General features: G+C 32.6%; 1 long non-coding RNA gene across 2 annotated transcripts in view; it reads right to left on the bottom strand.

Moving 5' to 3' along the window:
• Window positions 1-761: 761 nt before the first annotated feature.
• The window catches only part of LOC132717079 (uncharacterized), a 78,014-nt gene continuing 59,899 nt past the window's right edge, over window positions 762-18,876 (bottom strand). For both annotated transcript variants that reach the window (XR_009623910.1, XR_009623911.1), the window contains 2 exons: window positions 16,898-17,135; window positions 762-1,262 (listed from right to left, as the gene is read on the bottom strand). This is a non-coding gene — a long non-coding RNA (uncharacterized LOC132717079). The remainder of the gene's footprint in view (window positions 1,263-16,897; window positions 17,136-18,876) is intronic.

Raw genomic sequence — 18,876 nt, 5'->3', positions numbered from 1 at the left:
TAATGTCCTCACTTTCAAGGTCAAGGTCATTACTGGAGGTCAAAAACAAAACCCTGCCTGGCTTACAATTTTAAGTGTTGTATTGTTGAATTACTTAGCATATGTCTTCACCAGTCAGATTATGTGCGGCTTCAGACTATGTGTGGCACATAAGACCAATGTCCACACCTTCAAGGTCAAGTTTGCACTTGGAGATCAAAGGTCAAATCTGTTTATCCACTATTCTATTTGGCTTATAACTTTCTTATTCCCTAATGGATTTTTAAAACATTTTGCAAATGTTTTCATCAGGGTCATAGGGTGTGTCATGTGTAACTTCTAGGTCAAGGTTGCTGTACTGCTACTTGGAAGCAAAAATGTCATATGACAGGGGTCATGTGTGTTCTATGGACACATTTCTAGGTTTATTTTCTTTTGATGCACATTCTGTGACACTGTTGACATTCATATATTTAATTGGAAATAAATTTCACAAAAGGGTACCTGATGTCTTCCTCCACCAATAAAGCTTGAAAGTCACCATAATTGTGTTGGTGTGACTAAACCATAAAGCAGATATCAGAATGTTGCAGAAACAAGTTTGTAAAATATACTTATCGGCTTATGATTCAATCTAACAATAGCTAATTTTCACCACTTTGCTTTAAGAATTAAGTAAGTTACCAGTTACCAGTGATTTATAATTTCCTTCAAGAGGATCAGCCCATTTGGCCAGAGCATGTAATTAAAACCTCTCCATTGGAGTTATAAAACAAGAAAAGTTATATGTGTATGATTTATTATATATAGAGGACTGCCTGTTTTAATTGAAGTGTTTCAAGGGCCATTCATATAATGTAAATGTAATAATACAGTCTTTGGTATAATGTTTTCAGTTAATAAAACTATAAATAATGTTTTTTTCTTCATTTGCATAAGTGTCCAATTAAAAAAGAAGTTGTTCACAAAGTTTGCTATTGTTGTTGTTGTTGATCTATCAAGTCTACTTTGAAAGCTTTTCACACAAAATTTTACTTTGTCACATTAGAAAATCGTGTCACATTAGGAAAATTACACTTAATCAGAGTTAGAAACAGTCACACGGCAGGAAACTGTCACACAATTTTATATGGTCACAGTAGGAAACTGTTGTTCGGTCACAGGACTTTGTTCAGTCACAGGAGAAAACTGTCCTCTATTTTTGCACATCTCGTCACTGCAGAGTGTCTTATAATTTCATTACATCACACACAGTCCCTGTTTCAGTGATAATCAGATGCAACCTGAAAATAGACAAAGAAACAAACTTTCATTAAACCTAGTTTGAAAAAGTATACTTCTGGTATTTCTTCCCTTGTTTTTTTTTTTTATATCATACAAAATTATAAGTATTGGCAGTTGTTGGACAATCTCGACTGATCAATATACATATATTGAAATAAACCATTACAAAGTTCTGAACTTCATTAAATTATTTGTACTTTATTAATATTAATAGAATTTTCATTCACAAGCAGAAATCATTTAAATGAGTCTTTCCTTCTTATGCCCAAGGTCCATAAAGCGGTAAAAGCTCAAGTCCTGGAAAGTATAACAGCATTATTAGAGACCCATGAAAATAAACTTATGTCAGTTGATCTTCTGAAAAAGCTGAAACCTTGGAAACCAGACATATATCAGCCCAGACCCTTAAAAAGTCAAACTGTGTTAGCTGAAACCTTTGAAAGGAGAACTGTTGAGCTGAGACTCCAATATAGAACTTTGGCTACAGGGATTTGAACCAACATGTCCAGTTAGCTGAATTGAGCATTTAACTGTGAATTGGGCAACCCGGGTTTGATTTTATAAAGATGCAGGTCACTTTCATTGTGATTGATAATGATATTCTTTCAATGGTCATTCACACTGTACCTCTGCTCTGACATATACAGAATGTATACGAGTCTCTGAGAAAGTGAAGGCACTACAGTCCCTTAGAAAGTGAAGGCACTAGAAACTGCCTGACAGCATGCCTAGAAATGATGAGATGGCTGAACTGTACTCTGGTGATTTCAAAGTAACTGCCAAATCTGAGACCCCCCCATTACAGAACTCTTATCAGTTTCATAAAATAAACTACATTTCACCAAAAATGCATGAAACCAAACATACAAGTATACACCATTTTTATTATTTAAATGAAAGGAATGCAGAAACATGCACTAGGAATACATTACACAGATTCTATCTCATTTGCATTTCCTGCGTTGCCAGTATCAACCACGCTTTTCCAATATCTTGCGTTACATTTGCACTTTATAACTTGACACTATCAGTAAATGATCCGATATATAAAACAGAATATAAAACCCATACAGTTGCATGACAGAAAACATACGGGTTCAATCTCTGTGTTGTAACAATCGTAAACCTAGCAAATAATATTGCGTAATTTAGTTAACGTAAAAAAATTACACAGAAAAAAAAAACAATTTCATTGAAAATGTGAACAACATATTTATTCACATTTTCTGTGGTTTCCTTTGAGACGTAAGAGAAATAGTTAACATCTGGTTTGAACAAAACAGCACCAATCAGTTAGGAGGTTATACGAGCTCTTAAATTCATCAGATTCCCTTTGTCTTCGTAATATGCAAAACATATGACATTCATAATGAAATGAACATGAAACTATGCAATTAAACTGTTCAAAATGCTCGTAATTAGGTTAACGTAATGTAAATTCTTTCACGTATCATGGCAGTTTTTTTCTGTCTTCTAATTTTTTCATGTCTACATCATTTTTACCTTTGGTTATTATGTGTGTTATTGTAATAATAACTGTTTGATGCCCTTTAAATGAGGGAATTCAACCAACTGAAATTAATTTGATTGAAAAAATGTCATGATGAAATTTAGAACTACATGTTAGAAGAAACATGCCTCTTTTTCACAAATGATTAAAATGAACTGTTTTTCATCCAAAAATCCCCCCCCCCCCAAAAAAATGTATAAATTAAAAAAAAAAATTCATATCAGCATAATTATGTAATAAAGATATTTATGATTTAGTGGTACTTAAAGTTTTCACTGCTTTAAAGTAAAAACAATGGGATGGTAAATGTTATGAGTGAAGATATGTGCTGCAAGTGATATCTTAATTTGAAACTCTTCACGATATAGCCTTCCGTTGGAATCACCTAAAGTAAGCAAAAAGAAAAATCAATCAAAATCAAGGGCAGATAACTCTAAAACAAGATTGCCAGCCCCTATATTTCTCCCCCATAAAAACATTTCTGTCATCATTTATAATTACCATATAAAGTTTCACTAAATCCTATGTAACAGTTTACATTCTGTCTATATGTCTATAGGCGAATGATCCTAGCTGCACATTTTTGGGTGCAATGATTGTAAACTATATACCCATCAGACCTCCCAGACGTATCATCATGACATGTACCCTAAAGCCGCCCCTGATCTATTTATAATTTGACAGCAAAAAATGACAATTTATAAAGCATGACAAATGTCGGTCCTGGTCCAATTTCATCTGTCTCCTCCAGTTTAACGAGATCAAACTAGGATAGCATGCAATGCTGATATTTAGTGCATATTGAAAGTTAATTCAGCAGAAAATCAGCTGAAATGCTTTGTTAAGCCAGCCTCTGAAAAACTGTGGCATCAGCCAAACTTTTGTCGTTTTTTTAAAAATAGACTGATAAAAATCATGGTGACATGTTGTTTAAATTATTAAACTTGAAAAAAAAAAAATATGACCACGCTTTTCTGATGTTTATACAGATTCATGTATCTAATTCAATTCACAAAATACTTAGTAGATTATTAATTTATAAATTTCTTCAAAAGATATCATTTGGATCATGTTTTGTTTTACAGATGAATTATTTTCATTGTTGTAGCCTATGTACCATCTTGTATAGCATAATTATAACAATAAGCACATTGGCTGAAATCAATGATGTTATCTTTGTCATTCAGATTTTCATTGCTTTCATTTCATTGTTTTTATCAATGGACGCTATGTGGCACACAGGCTCCCTACATCACTGAATAACCAGATGTCTGTTATGGTTTATATTTTGTCTTTTGTCATTTTCTAATCATTTGCTTAATCAAATATTAAATCAAAGGCTTGGTGGAAAACAGTTGTAACTCCATCCTTATATAAAACAAGTTACAACCATTTGTTCCTGCAAGTGCTTGCAATGTTGCATTGTATTCTACCTATTGTCATTAACATAGCACACTTATATAGGATGGGAAGATAATGATGCAGTTGAAACACATGCAAAATTGTAAAGATTAAGAGATCCTTCAATAAGTGAGTTAAAAAAAAATAGCCCAAAAACCCAGTTTCAAAAAGGGGATGCAAATAAAACCCTTAGATTGGATTTTGGGGGAACCCCTTGTACTGCTAAAAACCCCAAATTTTAAAACCATCTATATTTCTTCCCCTTTTCCATTTCTTCCTATCCCCAATTTTTTTTCCTCAAAAAATAAAAAATTTTTTCTCCATAATTATTTGAATTAGAAAAAATTTCCCCAAAAAAATACATGATTTACACCGCCCCTTACCCCATTAAGCATAACATTATTGCACAGAAGGGCATGTTTTTGCACTGTTTTTTGGCCTTTCCCCTTTTTAGTCATTCCATGATTTTTACATTATAAATGAATCTTAATTAACTTTCCCAATTTCCGTCACAGAGATTTAATTATGCCCCAGTAAGTAAAACTTTCCCCAAATATCCCAAACGCTAATGACCTTGTAAAAAGGTTTAATTTAAAAACAAAATAAAATGTTTCCAAACCCCACAGTGAGCATAAAGTTAATAAAAATGTCAATTAAATGTAAACTGCCAAAAATTTTAGTCATGCGACTTACTAACAGTGAATTAACCACATTTACTATTAGGCCCTGTTTTATTCTAACTCTATGCCCAAAAAATCTTCTGAAAAACTAAAAAGGATTTTCCCCTTTCCCCCCCAATTGGGTTATTTTCCTTTCTGGAAAAAACCCATCATTTTTAAAGGGGAAAATGGAAAAAGTTTTCTTGACTGTTTAGCATGGTGCGCCAAAATAAAACCCAGCAGGGATGTGCCCCGGAATTTTCGGTCTTCAAAATAAAAAAGGAGCATGGACAAAAACTTTGCTGCTGGTAACATTTTGATAAAGCATTTTGCACAACTTCTGAACCAACACAATTTAATCAACTTAACTTTTAACAATGAACACTTATAATGTAACTCACAAACAGAACTGAACAAGTTAACTTCTCAACTATTATAGCACTTTAGTTCAATAGTGATGAAAAAGTTTTGCCAAAAATCTATTCATGGACCATTTATATGTAATGCGTTTCAAGTTAATATTCCCTTTTTTTTTCATTCAAGGAAAAACAACAACAACAACAAAACCAGACTTTCTTCAGACAGCAACAAAGTCATGTACATCTTAAATGACATTGCTCCCCCTTTTGTTATTTAAAACTTTTCCCCTTGTTTTTTATTAACAATCTTTTTAAAACAAATATTCAAACCAAAAAAAATTGTTGACACATGCGAAAAACAATTATCTTTAAATTTAAAAAGGGCTTGAAAGGTTTCCCATTCATTTATTACAAAAATTTCCGCAAAAAAGAAATTATATCATTACTAGTAATTACTAGTATATAGCTATGTTAAATCCATCACCATACTTTTCTGTACTTAAATATTATGTATGTTTTGTACATGTATTTATTACAAAATTTGTAATTGTATATGCAATGTTTTATGTTAAATTATAAACCGCCATTCATATAACTTGGCGATGAACGTGTAAAATGTTTATGCCAATAAACTATTTGACTTGACTTGACTTGACATTACCAGAAGAATGACGATCGAGTAAAAGAAGCAAAGAGCCACTTAACGTTTACTACAAGTCTTACGATTTCAGCATGTCTGTAAGTGCAATAAAAAAAAAAAAATTCTTTGTCCGACTTCAAAACGTTATTACAAGAACTTCATACCTAAGTCGACTGAAATCTTTTGGTGATAATTCCGTGACAACTTTTATTACTTTGTCTGGAGAAAACTGACTTGATATTGGGTTTCACTTATAAAAATCTGACTGTATGTTCACTTATAAAAATCTGACTCCTGATATATTTTTAAGGATACAACACATGGACTGGGAGACTAATTCCAAGTCATTGGAATGAATAAAATAAAAGAGAGCAAATCATTCGGTAATGAGCTTCGGTAATGAACTTCGGTAACGAACTTCAAGTCAATCAAAAGCAATCTGTCATGTTGTTGTAATAGTTACTGTATGCCCATATATCTTAATTAAGCATCAAGGACACTTTTTCTGTCTCTGGACAAATTAAATGACTAGCTTTAAATAGATGCATTCAATTAAGTGTAATTCTCGCAGCAAAATAAAATTGTCAAAAAAAGATGTACTAAATTCTCTATTTACGCTTATTATAACAAGATAATTTGAATAACCCAAGTAATTATCCTTGATAATATATAGAGATGATATCGAAAATTTATGCCGATATAATGGGGTTATTATTACCTGGCTATGAAAACCACATGCTATATCATTATACCTAATTTGTATGATCTGCAAACAAAACCCGATTTTTTACCCCATATATATACTACAGCTGAGCAAGCAGACTTTCACTCCATTTTAACTGTACCCATCAATTTTAAAAGCAAACATTTTTTATAATCGACAAACTTCAGTGCAAACAAGTAATAAATTTCATGTTCAGTGATAAATTAACAGTTTATGAATGAAATTTTTCATAGTAAAAGTTTGATGTTCAAGATGATATAATGTGTATTTTTTTATTTTTATAGTTCTTTAGTATTAGAATGGTAATCTCGACTAAACATCTATCAAGATGTTTGAAATATGAAGGGATAGCTCGTTTATATATTTTACATCGCACCAATGCTGTAAAGGTCATATCGCGTCTTTCCAGTACTGGTGGAAGAAGAACTAGTGTGCCCTCCATACATTATTTATGGCATGTATGGGCACATAAGCAGAACCACCAACGTTCTGTAAGCTAGCTGGATATCTTTCTCAAGCTTTTTTAAGGTTTACATAATTTGATCAATTAGTCATACAGACTGGAGGATTGGCGTTGGTATCGATTGAAATTTTAAGGGTACCCCTTATTGTATTTTTGCATTATGCCTTATTAATTTTACTTCCTGTTTCGATGAATATTTTATATTTAGAAATTTACCTGTTTTGTTGCTGTCGGTGGTCTTTTCATGTATATTCATGAATTGGTCATGAAATTTCATGAATATACAAGAACATAAATTTTCAAGAACATAAATTTTCAGAGACACTTGTTCATTCAGCTATTAAAAATACTTGCCCTGGGACCACCACTCAAAATAGAGCCAGGCAAGCTGTGCATACAAATCAGACTATATTAGGTCTCACTTATAAAAATCAGACTCTATAATAACAAGTAATTATCATAGTATTGCAAGCAATCCATAAGTCCCCTACCGGTAAGAGCCCAAGCAACATTCTGAAGGGCCATTGGCCATTCACTTAGGTTCCTATTTTAAGTAAATTTTTTGAAAAAGTTCTTTTAAAAGTGATCACAGTTTTTATGTACAGACAAACGGACTGAAGGACACTCTAAAGTTATTTTTTTAAACATCCCTGTTATCAAAATATAACATTTTTAAAATCCTATCATGACTGAAGAAGTTGGAGTAAAAATTACCAATTTTCTCAAAAAAAAGTCTAAGTTCAAAAGGGGCATAATTCTGGAAATAGTCTTGCTAGAGTATTAAACACTCACAAATGTTGAGTGACAATAAGAAATATTTATATGAAGTTTGAAGTAGATACATTCAGAAAAAGAAGTTATTAAAAAAACAATGTTTTTTTCATGAAAATTTTAAGTTCAAGGGAGGTAATTCTGATAAATTTTGTGCTAGAGTTGTAAACCTTGTCACATATGATGTGGTTGATGACAAGCAACTTATATTTAAAGTTTGAAGAAAATATCTTAAGAAATAAAGAACTTACAGTGAAAAAGCTGAAAAATTAAAATCAGAAATCTTGAAATTCAGTCTATTTGTTGCCATAGCAACCAGAATTTTCAACATAGGAAGATAAAAAAAGGATGTGCATAATTTCCATACTGCCATCTACCCATATGTCAAGTTTCATAAACATATTTTCAGTACTTTTTGTGTTATCACTGGATCCAGGTTATGTGTAAAATTTGCCATATTTTCAGTCTATTTGTTGCCATAGCAACCAGAATTTTCAACATAGGAAGAAAAGAAAAAGACGTGCATAATCTACATACTGCCATCTATCCATATATCAAGTTTCATAAAAATATTTTCAGTACTTTTTGCGTTATCGCGGGATCCAGGTTATGTGTAAAATTTGCCATATTTTCAGTCTATTTGTTGCCATAGCAACCAGAATTTTCAACATAGGAAGAAAAGAAAAAGACGTGCATAATCTCCATACTGCCATCTATCCATATATCAAGTTTCATTAAAATATTTTCAGTACTTTTTGCGTTATCGCGGGATCCAGTTTTGTGGACGGACGGACTGACGGACGGACAGACAGACAAACGGACGGACAGACAGACGGAGGGTAAACCTAAAGTCCCCTCCGGTAAACCGGTAGGGGACTAAAAATCAGACTCAATATTGGGTTTCACACATAAAAATCAGACTTGATATTAGGTTTTACTTATAAAAATCAGACTCGATATTGGGTTTCACTTATAACAATCTGACTATATTAGGTTTCACATATAAAAATCAGACTCGATATTAGGTTTCACTTATAAAAATCTGACTATATTAGGTTTCACATATAAAAATCAGACTTGATATTGGGTTTTACTTATAAAAATCTGACTATATTAGGTTTCACATATAAAAATCAGACTCGATATTGGGTTTCACTTATAAAAATCTGACTATATTAGGTTTCACTTATAAAAATCAGACTTGATATTGGGTTTCACTTATAAAAATCTGACTGTATATTCACTTATAAAAATCTGACTCTATTAGGTTTCACTTATAATAGTATTTTTATTTTCTGAAACCCTTTAGATTCACAATGGGTAGTTCCCAATTCAAAACAGGTCAAGACCATGAAACGCATTCGTCAGGGTTTGAATCCTTCCATCTACTCCTGTAGTTGTTTCCCTAATTTTTTATCAACAACATGTATAAACTATGACAATGGTGAAAAATTACACCCTCGTTATTCAATGCATTTAATAAATTTTACAATTGCCAGTATTTTGCACAAATCATGCCCTTTTTCCAAAGCATGTAATCATCAATGCCACTGCATATTTCTTTAACGAAAATTTAAAGACAGTTGTATCCAGGATCTGGGTTATGAGGGAAGCACTGCTTAAGAACATAAAAGACATTATTTATCCCCGCCACTGTCTCGTATTGATTGGTTTCCTATTCTGTACAGTACCTCGCTATCAATCGCTTTATATTTGCATTTTTTTTAAGGAGCTTATAAGGCAGGCCTGATACTTCCCTGTTATTTCCCTGTTATACACCACATGTTACAAGCAGTTCAATATCTAGTGTTAGATACTTTTTTTATATCATAAATCTTCTCAATATCTTAAGAGCGCAGTTTGTATAAGGCAAGGCAAGTTCTTGAAACAGCTTGCTGGTCTTTCTTTCTTTCTTTTGTTCTTTTTAATTCAATAATTATTGCATAATAGCTTTATATGTCACATTCTTCTTGTGACATGTGTATTTTTCTGTTGTCAGTATTTCTGTTGCATTTTTATTGTCCTCAAATCATTTTAATTCCTGGCTGGCAATAAAATTTAGAAGATGTAAAGTATGATTTTATTTAGTACTGTACATGCTACACAAGTCATCTACAATCTTTCTACCTAGCCAACTTTCGTCATCTCAGAACATTATAATTATATAAGATAGCAAAAAAAGAATAAACTCAGACTCGACCTGAAGGGAGACTCGACCTAAAGGGTGGCGTAAATAAGAAAGCAAATAAAAAGAGAATAAACCCAGGCTCAGACACCCTGCATGGTGGCAAATCAACCAGAAATCTGCAGGCTATTTTAATTCTACCAAATACTTCACCTAAAAGTCAAGTAATTTTCTGTCTGTGAATCAAGGAAACTTAAATATTTGACTTTTAAAAATATTTGGCTGTATTAACATCTTTATAATTGATGAAAGCCATTTACTACATCTGTATAAATGATGAAAGCCTCCTTCCTTTTTGTAAATACATGTGTGTAAATGATGGGAAACACTGTGTTTGATTTTATTTGATTTTACATCTGTATTATATTAAAATGGATGTTACTATCTATAACAGAATGAGAAATTATACCTTTATGATAATGAACTGTGACATTATAATACAATTTATTATAATCAAGTTGTATATTAGGATAAAAACACACAACTCATTATTGATCATTTATTGTGAAACATCTGCTTCTGTTAAACAAAAAAAGTATCAAAACATGTATTTAAGCCTACATCTGTCAAACATACAATTATAACCCTTTATTTATGGCAGTTTCCTCCAATTTATTAAAAATCAATTTCAATCAACAGCTTTTTTTTACCTTTGTTTATTGTCCTTGATAGACAAACTTGACTGTGGACCATGCAGTCTTTAAAATGGAAAAATCTGATTGGTCGATTCAGTACACAAATTTGAAATTGACCAATAAACAAGTTCATTCATAGACTGGTAGTCTAATCTGATTTGTAAAGAAAAAAATTTTATTTTACAAAACAAATTAAACCTTTTCCCATTTTCTAAGGTATAAGATGGTTTAAAATTTAACCTATATATTATGTGATGGACAAAACTTTAATTTATTCTTGTATAACATTTCACAGATATTTCAGCAATATTGTGTCAACTGATGGTAAAATATGATAATTTCCTATATTATATAAGTAGGAATAAATTAATCAGATATTTCAGCATAGCTTTTTTCCTACCTTAAACCTCTACCATACTATTTGTAACAGTTTATACTAAAACATAATAGATACTATAGACTGTCAAATAGTTCAAGGCTATTGTAACTTCCTGTCATTATTATAATTATAATATCAATAAGAAGAATTGAACTATGTTTAAATATTTGCTCTAAATACAGATTAAATCTTGTATGCCTTTTTGTATTATTGTCAGCGAAGAGATTTGGTAAAAAATACTATATTTATTAAAAGACATGAAACAGTGAAGCAACTGAGCGAATATGTGTTGTGGTCTTGTCCAATTTTAAATTTACAAAATTAGAAAGTTTAAGAGCTGCGACAGAGCCCTGGTGGTCTACTTTTCTGGAATTCAACTTAAAAATTTCAATTTATAACTTAATCAAATTTTAAGAATCGGGGACTTCAGTTTTCCTGTATGATGGAGACAGTTATTCAATCAATATTGAAAGACCTGTTGAACCCGGAGGTCAAATGGCGGGACAGAGTACTTGTTTTGGTTGACATGTAAACACCTTGCTCATTCAGGCTCGCTCTCTGTCATGCTACAGGTAGCTTACTCATTAAAGATGGCATAAAATTTGACAGACTATGAAATGAGATTAGTGCAATGGTGTAACAAGATGAGCAGTCTGTGTAGTGGTGTTGAGAATCAATTAACTAGAATCAAGGGGCATCCTGTTTTACACCTTGATAAACCTGAAAAACTTCCAATTTTTCATTGCTTTCAACTTAGATTAATCTAAGCAAAGGTTATATTATAGAGATTATCTTAAGCAAAAGACGTCTTAGATGTTACACTAAAGTGCAAAAGATTAAAATAGTAAGTTTTTTTTTCTCCATATTCCTATGGACAGAATTGTATAACATGTTTATCTTGTATATTTTGTTAAAGAATTTTTCATCGACAGCTGAACCACAATGGATATCAAAATGCCAATGCGATAAGAGACTGCAAAGCTTGCAAAGAGCTGTCTTACTCTTTGCTTGCTCCACAAAAGTTAAAGTGACAAATTACACAAGTCCCTATTCATTTTTCTTCCTTCAATAAACGGGCTATTTAGACAATATCGAAAATCATTGCCCCACGTTTTGTCCATTGTTCCTGTCGCCCCCAAAATCATGTGGGTGGTCAGTCAAAATGAATAGGATGAGTTCAATTGATTGAGTAACTGTCAACAGCATATTCTAATTTCCCCAATTACAGAGCTGGTTTCTTTTATGACAACAAGACACTTCGATCTGTTGCTATGAAGAAAGTAGAAATTAAATCATATCTGAAAATTCAGAAAAATTTAATGTGACATGATTTTGTGTTAGAATACAAATTTAAAGCGTAATTGATCAGAATCGCAACAAAATTCAGACTGACATCTGTTGCAGTTGTGGAGTGTATATATCATTTTAAGTCATTAACTTCTGTTCAATAAATGTTTTCCCAGAATTATGAAAACCATTCATAACAAATGAGAGTAAAGCATCCTTTGTAATCATGCCTGTGTGCTTCCCTTTGAAGTATTGTTGGGCTTACTTCACATTGTTGGGCTTAGTCTTTAGCATTTCTATTACATCTATTTTGCTTGATAAGTCTTTATAAATTGGTTCCTGGGTTTATTTTCTTTTATATTTACAAGCATGTGGCATATTTCTTGTGTCAGCTTATGATTACCTAAATCTATTGAAATTATGAAATGAATTTGCCTTGCTTTGAATTTGTAACACTATCCATTTGTAGTCGTGAAACATTTCAATAAGTAAGTTAGTGTTGGTTCATTCAGCAAGTAAGTACTGGCTGATCATCCTGGACAGCTTATAAGGTAAATGCAAAGCTGTATAATTAAGAATTACTGACACATTAAGCATTTAAAACGGTTTTGTTTGTTTTCGGGTGTTTCTTTTTTTTTAAAGCCAAGTTAACACATATGGTCTTATCTTGGAAGACTATCCACCAAACCAGCTTTCCTGGATAACTAACCAGTACTTTCAAATTTCTTCACAAGTGACCAACTACCAATTCCTTACAATTTTACTTATCAACCGTGAGAGACAAATGACTATAAGACTCCATGTCCAAGATCAACTGTCATGGAAAAATTACACTTCACCTGAGGATCAAACCAGTGACCCCTTGATTTAAAATCTGATGCTCTCCATATTGAGCTAAGCAGGCACACTTGATACTGAGTAGTTCTCAAGCCTTTTCTATTATTTAATATTATTTAAACCAACATATTATATTAACATACATCAAGACACAATCGGTCAAGGCAAAGTCTTGTCCATTCACCAACAATTATGTACAATTACTGTTGCCTTTCAGGTATGAATCAACTAGGAGTGCCACCAACATTGATGCTGAATTCCTGGAACAGGCTGTCATACACTTGGATACTTTCCCATGGATACAAAGGACAAACTAGTTCACCGACAATAATAATTAACCTACTCACTGACTTAATTCAATGACCAAGATTGTACACACAGTATTCATGCAAGTATGTTTGTGACCTAAAAATAAGACAAATTTAGGGTTAACAAGATCATCTGTTCAATATGCAGAAGAGTATGCAGAAGGTAAAAAAAAGAATGGCACACAATCATCAGATTTCTGATAACAAGATATTTTAAGATAAAATGAACGCATGTTAAGCTTAGTTATGACAATAGGTTCTTAAATATTTGTTACTTTGTCTGCTAGAATCATCTGCTGTAGAAACTCATGGCTGCCAACGAGCATTATTCCTAGCATTTGTTAGATTCTTGACGGATTCCGGTAATTTCTAGAACAATTGTAGATGCACCATTATCCGACATAGATACTCAATCTCTCTGTTGATTTATGACTCGTATTGCACCCGGCAAAAACTAACAAAACACCTCAGACAATTATAAAGAAAAAAGAAACCCTATGATTTATTATCGTATGTTCTGTTTCCAGAAAAATATTTGTTACAAACAAATAGAACACCAAAAATTTAACTTCCAGATTCTTTTTTGACCAATGAAAATAGAAACTACACTTATTAATAGGAGAATTAGCAAAATACGAAAAACAAGATCAACAAGGAAGGGTGGCATTCAATGAACACACCCCCCTTACATGACCCAGCACGACCTTTGTAACAAGCCTCGTAAAACAAAATTAGTACTTTTTTATTCTAGACCATGGATGGTCTTTATAGTTTATTCAAATATCAGTAATTAGTATGCAGCCAGACCCCCCCCCACCCCACTCTTTCTCAGGTTGTATGTAGGAGTGAATGCAATGATATGTATACATACAGGGAATAAAGCCAGACTCCACTCAAACTCATGCAGAAGGGGCACTGGCGTGGATTTGAACAGAGATGTGCTGGTCTAAGTTCAAGACCCACTATTCTCTTGGGCTGGAAAACCCCCCAAACAAATATTTTTTATCGCATTATTATAAAAGCCAATTTGGGAACCTAGACATGGGCTTCAAGTCACATTTGACCGTTTCCAGGGTGTCATAACCAGTAATCACACCAGAATGGAGAAATCGAGTGAGAGCCCTCGACCTCTGGATCAGGAGTTTCATGCTCTATCCCTACACTACTGTTTACAAATTATGTGCTATATTAAATGAGTATCAGTAAATTAAAGTGCAATAAAAGCAGACCTTAACAGATACTTGACAGTTTCAACTAGTTTTTCCACAGGTTCGACCTGACATTTTCAGGGAGCATAAAAAATTACTTACTTCTGCTTGTTACAGAACAAACTAGAACTATCGCTGAATGCGATTCATACCCCCACCAATGTCCTTGACAGAAGACAACTTGGAAAGGTGGTTAAGGGAATAACTTAAGTGACACAAATACATAAAAAGAAATTATCTCTGGTGAAAAAAAGACTAATTGTATAGGTAATAGTAAAAATATCTATTATCAAATCATGTTCGAAACAGTTACAAATAACCTTTCATTTTCCCAATATACTAAACTTTTTATAAGTCAATTTTTGACCTTCAAGTGTGGCCTTGACCTTCAGCTGGCACAAGGGTAAGATGGGTTCTGCACATCGCCCAATTGGAGTGAACATTTGAGTAAAGTTTGAAGAAAATCCTTCCATTAGTATAGAATTTATAGAGCGGACACAACATATTGTCTAGTATTGATTGTATGTAAATTTAAAGACTTAAAAAGGGGCATAACTTTGTCAAAATCCAATACAGAGTTATGAAACTTGACCTGCATATTGTAATTGTGACACCTCATATATCTTTTAAGTTTCAAGCAAATACCTATGCTAGTTTCCGAAATATTCAAGAACATGTTTTAATCTAAGAACATTTTCTAAGTCAATTTTTGACCTTCAAGTCTGACCTTGACTTTAGTCTGCACAAAGGTGACATAGATTCTGCACATAACCTTGTTTAGGTGAACATTTGAGAAAAGTCTGAAGAAAATTCTTCCATTAGTATAGGATTTATAGAGCTGACACAACATATTGTCTAATATGTGATTGTATGTAAATTTGAAGATTAAAAAGGGGCATAACTTTGTTAAAATGCAATACAGAGTTATGAAACTTGACCAGCATATCTTAATTGTGACACTTCATTTATATTTTAAGTTTCAAGCAAATACCTTTCCTAGATTCAGAAATATTCAGATATATGTTAAAATTAAAGAACATTTTCTAAGTCAATTTTTGACCTTCAAGTGTGACCTTGACCTGAAACCGGCAAGAGAGTGACATGGGTTCTGCACATAACCTTGTTGAGGTGAACATTTGAGCCAAGTTTGAAGAAAATCTTTCCATAAGTGTAGGACTTACAGAGCGGACACGACATACTGTGTAATATTTAATTGTTTGATATTTGACCTTCAACTGTGACCTTGACCTTGAGCTGACACATGAGCAACATGGGTTCTGCACATCCCATTGTTGAAATGAACATTTGAGCCAAGTTTGAAGAAAATCTTTCAATTAGTGTAGGACTTACAGAGCGGACATGACATATTGTGTAATATTTGATTATTTGATATTTGACCTTCAATCGTGGCTTTGACCTTAAAATGACACATGGGCAACATGGGTTCTGCACATCCCCTTGTTGAGGTGAACATTTTAGCCAAGTTTGAAGAAAATCTTTCAATTATTGTAGGACCTACAGAGCGGACACGACATACTGTCTAATATATGATTGTGTTTGATATTTGACCTTCAATTGTGACCTTGACCTTGAGCTGACACATGGGCAACATGGGTTCTGCACATCCCCTTGCTGAGGTGAACATTTTAGCCAAGTTTGAAGAAAATCTTTTTTTCAATTATTGTAGGACCTACAGAGCGGACACGACATACTGTCTAATTAATATATGATTGTGTTTGATATTTGACCTTCAATTGTGACCTTGACCTTGAGCTGACACATGGGCAACATGGGTTCTGCACATCCCCTTGCTGAGGTGAACATTTGAGCCAAGTTTGAAGAAAATCCTTCAAGTGGTATAGGAGTTATAGAGCGGACACGAAAATGGAGACGGACGGACCGACCGACCGACGCGACAAAGCGAATCCATTATAGCCCCCCCCACATTTTGTGGTGGGGGTATAATAACATTGAGGATTATATAATACACAAATATTCATACATTTCTTACATCATCAATACTAATTAGATTTAAGTCAAATATTATTTCCTAAATGATACACCAGAATTATTACTTTTGTGGAAATGAAATAAATATGGTACATGTACATAAAAGATAACAGGATTTTATTGCTATTCATTGACAGATCTTATAAAATAAACTTGAAACTAATTTGATTTAAAGGATAACAATCTTGAGTCAGTAGCAATAATATAGTAATAATTTCAGAGAATTACAAACAAATCAATCTAAAGTCATAGGCTTACCACATGGTAGTGATTTTGTTGGTACACCCCTTTGTTTTCCATTCAGACAATCTACAATGGGGTAAATTCATCTTGGATAACACTGCAGCCACAATTCAGTGTCACTACCATTACCATCACCTTTGTTCCAGTAACTTCCAGTCTTTGTTTCCGACCAGATCATATGATTTCCTATTTCTCTGACTGACAGACGAAGCAATCAATGTCAACCTGGCTCCCAATAAAAAACGAATGTGCCCTGAAAGGAATGCAGAACAGAATTACATTTTTTTTTTACCTCTCCGAACTATTTTCTTTTCTTTGCGTGTGCGTATGTATGTGTGTGTGGGGGAATGCAATTTTTGTATCAGTATATATACGTGTGTATTTCACAAACATCTGGCGTTTGCCCGATGACATATTTAACTCTGGCATGCTAAATCATATCAATTTCATACCTACAGACATTCACCCCACAGCAGAAAAAGATAATAATTTCGGATGTAACAGTGACTTTCATTGTTACATCATGAAAATTCTACTACTGAATACACAGAACATCTGCATTGCATATTGATCTTTCCTGTCCCACAATATAGGATCATGAAAATACAAGATTAAGTTGGCACCGAGACAGAAATATTGCAGACGCTTTCTGACAAAATGTCACATTCCAAGTTTTACCGGCTGCTTCTAATTACAGACAGTTTACAAGCGTCATACAAATACAACTGACACAAATTTCAAATACAGACAATTATTTTTATGATTATTATTGAAAAGCTTACTTCACTTTAAAGGAAATTTTTAAAATAAAACATCATTTCTACTACAAAACTGTAGTTTATAATTTTTTTCATCATTTGGTTTGGCACCTGATTTTAACTATATATTTGTAGACAATTTCCATGGATTTTGGCTAGAACAGACTAAGTACCTTTCTTAAAGATCCTGTATCTTGTAATTAAGGCTGTTCCCACACTATAATGAAATTATTTATATGTATATATTTAAATTATGCTTCTAATTTTTTTTTCAAACATTGCAGAATATGTAAAATAAGTACTGCAAATATTTGTCCCCATAATATGTAATCATTTAAATGCATTCATTTCTTATTGAAAAATCTTACTTAGACTTTATAAAAAATAATTTTCTAATTATTTCCCTTTATAGATATGAAATGAAAATTCGGTAATATCTTTACAAGTATTGCTTTTTGGAACTTACATTATTGATAAATCTTCATTTGAGCATTATATTCATGATATAAAACCATAAAAAAATGAGTTAAAGGATCTTCAATATTATAATCATACCATAGAACATATTTACTTTTAAAAAGTGCTATTCAAAATTACTGTCAAATATCAAGTAAGTGATACGGTTTGTATAAAATGGAGATCTTGACTTCATTTGGTATAACAACTTTGATAGAGAAATTTTCCACATGCACAAGCATAAAAATGAGTAATTTTTCAGACAAAAAGAAAAAAAATAAATATCTTCAACCCAGGCAATTGACCTTGAAACCTAATTAATTGACTTGCAGTAGAAGTTTTTCCATCTTGATGCTAATAGTAGTTGATTACATCATTGATGTTCTCTCAGCATAAAGGAGCAATGTCACTTGTCAGGTCAAATCAATGGCAAAAAAAGTACCAGACAAAATTGATCTGTTTTCTTCATGGAAATTAACTTCATCCTTTGTTCCAGGAATAGTTTCAAGAAAAGTAGACTGTCAGTAAATTGATCTTTATAATGTCTGACTTTCTTAGCTACCAGTCATCTTCATTGTTAATTTTCAGGTTTTAAGGCCTTTACTATCAATATCAAATTCTCCATTTTCAAAGATAAATGCATCCTTACCTCAAATCACCTTTCATGATTTTTGCTGAATCATGTTTTGAAGAGATCTTACATAACAAGATCCATTATTTAAGAGTTAATTAAGAATAGACAGTCAGCTAAACATTTATCCTGAACTTTCAACTCAAGTT

The sequence above is a fragment of the Ruditapes philippinarum genome, unplaced genomic scaffold (assembly GCF_026571515.1).
Source record: "Ruditapes philippinarum isolate M1 unplaced genomic scaffold, ASM2657151v2 ctg61_1_1_1_1, whole genome shotgun sequence".
Lineage (NCBI taxonomy): Eukaryota > Metazoa > Mollusca > Bivalvia > Venerida > Veneridae > Ruditapes > Ruditapes philippinarum.
Note: the sequence above shows the minus strand (reverse complement) of the source record. Positions and strands in the feature narration are given on the sequence as shown.